This window comes from Talpa europaea (assembly GCF_964194135.1).
Source record: "Talpa europaea genome assembly, contig: HAP1_SCAFFOLD_91, whole genome shotgun sequence".
In the NCBI taxonomy this organism is placed as follows: Eukaryota; Metazoa; Chordata; class Mammalia; order Eulipotyphla; family Talpidae; genus Talpa; species Talpa europaea.
In genome coordinates, this window is record NW_028168027.1 from 73,724 (window position 1) to 77,047 (window position 3,324).

Sequence of the window (3,324 nt, forward strand, 5' to 3'; positions counted from 1 at the left end):
GCGTCTTGGCGGCGGGCCCCCTGTCGCCACAGGCAGCGCAGTGGTACGCGTCGGGCCCGTCCAGGCTTTCCGGCTTCACCAAGTCCTGCAGAGCCTGCTCCACGCTGTCGGCGGCCTGGATGTCCAGGGCGATGTCCAGGTAGGGCTCCAGCGTGGTGGAGACTCCGCAACAGAGCACGCACTGGATCTGGGACCTCCAGTAGCCCCCGAAGAGCCACCGCACCAGGGTGCTGTCCTGGGGCTGTGGGTGCGCAGCCGCCAGCTCGCTCACACAACCGCCCTTCATGGCGCCCACGCTGGCCATCAGGAACTCGTGGGTATCTTCCTGGCGCCAGGCATGGAAGCCGGCGAGCAGCTCCTTCACGGGTGACACCACCTCCCCGGGGTGCAGGAAGGCGTGGGAGATGTTCACCCACATGGCGCAGAGCGTGCAGAACAGCCGCCGGGGGAAGGAGGGCACGTGCGGCCGGGACAGCAGGTAGCCGGCCAGCGGGGGCGAGTAGGTCAGGCACTGCAGGGCCGCGTTGGCCTAGCAGGTGTTCCCCAGGTTGCGCAGCCCGGCCCCCACCTGGCCTGGCCCCAGCCGGCACCCGAGGCGGCCCTGGCAGCCGGTCGTCTCCGCAGGCCCCGGGGCCATGCCGCGCCAGCCTTGCCGGAGGGACGAGCGTCTGTCTTGGGGGGAGGCAGGTCAGCGCTCCCTGTCCCCGTGCTGCTGGTCAGAGGCTGCGAGCGCGTCCAGTCCTGAGGCCAAAGCTCCTAGTTGGGGCGAGGTCCGGAGTCTACCCTGCAGGGGTCAGGAAGAGCCGCTGGACAATGTGCGCGTCGGGACCGCTGGCTCAAAATGACCTGCAGGCCCAGCCCGGGCCCCTTTTATAGCCCCTGGCCCCGCCCTGGGCCGAGGCCACGCCCCCGCCCCCCAGGGTTACCGGCCTGCTGGGCTGCGCTGGGCGTGGCCCTTCCAGCTGGCATCACCCCGGGGAGTCCGGCGCCGGGTGAACCCTCCCTGCCTCCCGTCTGTCGGACCCCGACCTGGCACAGGTGGGGCCTGACGAGGCACTTCGCGCCCCTGCTGCCCACGGCTGCACAGGGACAACCATCAGGCCCCCTCTGACCCCCTCAGTGTCATGGGCTCGGGACCCGAATAGGGCTGGGGACGACAAACAGCGGCTCGGACCCTCCACTGGCGTCACCCCACCTGCCCCGGCATGTCAGAGCAGCATCAGCACGAGCTGGCAGGGACAGGAGAGAGTCAGAGAAGCCCGGAGTTGGCTCCGGACACATGTGGGGCTGGGGTGACTCCTCTGGCCGGGGCGCAAAGGGCAGGAGCAGACTCTCGGGGAGCTCGCAGGAGGCCCCTCTGCACTCAGGAGCAGCCCATGGGATGGACACAGGCAGCTACATCATTAATTCCCAAGGATTCAGGATTAAAAAATATCTTCAAGGGAAGCTGCACAGCTCAAGACAGACGTGACGAGGTTTCCCTGATGGGGTCCCTGGAGGTCCGGACGCCAAGCCGAGGGCCTGGCCTGGGCCCTCGAGGTGGGAAGATGCAGAACGGGTGTTGGGGAGACAGAGGCACTCGGGACCCGCCATCCTCACAGTGGGGCGGGCGCTGGCCGGGACAGACAGGATCCACTCAGTGTCCACCGTGGGCCCCGGGAGGCCCCTGCAGCCGGAGGTGCTGGGTGTGGCCATGGCCCCGGGGGTCGCCTGGAGCCACAACCCCCGCCCCAGGGGTGAGGGGCAGTGATTGAGAGAGGGAGGCCTAGGGCTCCCTGGAGAGGCCCCAGGGCATGACCTCTGGCACCTGCTGCCAGGCCTGGCCCCCGGGATATTGCCCTCAGAACCGGGATGTGGCTGGGGGTGCATGGAGGGGGCTGGGCTGCCACCGTTCCGTGGAGGGCTCGGGTTGGGGGGAGCTGTGGCTGGGCTGTCCCCCGTGGGTGCTCACATGAAGGAAGGGGGTGGGCAGGCGGCCCTGGTCTGCATCCCTGGCAGTGGGTCACTTTGAACTCTCGAGGCTTCAGAACATGAATGACCCGAACTCTGTGAAATCTGGCCGAGGCCCCGCGTCCTCTCGGGCTTCCCTTGGGGGGAAGCATTGTCGGCTCAGCCCGGCCCCACTGCGGCCCCTGCCCTTAGAGCCGGGAGCCCTCAGGAATCCGGAGCGTGTCCCCCTCACCCCAGGGCTCCCGGGGGGGCCGTTGGGCGCCCATCCCAGCACGCACCTCATGACCGTAGGGGGGTGAAGGCAGAGGTCAGCCCAGGCCCCATGGCGCTTTCTTGGGGCGCCCTGGACGCCGAGAACTGCGGAGGTCGTGGGTGTCCACGGAGAGGGTCACCCGGCGTAGGACTCCCCAGGATGTGCGGGTCCGGAGGGGCCACGCCCAGCGCTGCCCAGCAGGATGGTGACCCGGTGGGGGGCGATGCAGGGCTTCTGGGTGGGCGGGGCCAGGGGCGATAAAGGAGGCTCGGGCCGGGCATGCAGGTTTTTGGAGAGGGGGGTCGCTGGGGGTGGGGCAATGTTGGGTGGGCCCAGGTGGGTCCCCTGACTTTCCTCTTCCATCGCCCACTGTGCTGCGGGGGTGGTGGGTGAGGGAGGCGGCCAGTCGCTATTACAGGTCCTGGGCATGACGAGCCGACGAAAAGGGGGACCCTGGGGAAGAGGGGACACAGTGTCCTCACTCGCCCGGCCCGGAGCTCGGAGCGGGCCAGCTGGAGCCAGGCTGTCCTGCTGCAGCCGAAGATGGCTGCGCCCTGCTGGCGTCCAGACCCTTCCCCGCCCGCGGCTCCTCAGCCCCGACGTCCTGAGCCACGGGGTCCCCGTGACAGGGTGGGAGACAGACCCCGAGGATTCCCAGGCGTGCGCTGGGGCTCACCCATGAGCTGGCAGCCCCCCGGCCTCCGGAGAGCTGGAGCCGCTGCCGCGGGAGCCGCCCTGTCCTTCCCCTGCCCAGCCTTGGGGGCGGCCAGCACCGGGCAGCCTCCAACTGGGGGCCTGGATTCTAATAAGACAGTGTCCCACAAGCTCTACTTCATGCTCAGTAACACACTCTTCTGTGCAAATGAGTGAGTGTGGGGGGATGTGTGCAAACGCACACGCGACGCGAGGAAGGTAAAGCCCGACACAAATTTCACTTTCAAAGAATTTACTAAGAGCAGGAAACTGATTCGTGTTCGGCTCAAAACAAGCGGGGGAAGGTGCCCGACGATCCCTCCGCCACCACCACCCCGGCCACATGTCAGCGCGGGGTGGGGGGCCGGGGCAGGGCGCCCTCCGCACGCCCTGGGCCCACCCCAGGGACTCCCCCAGATTCACACAGT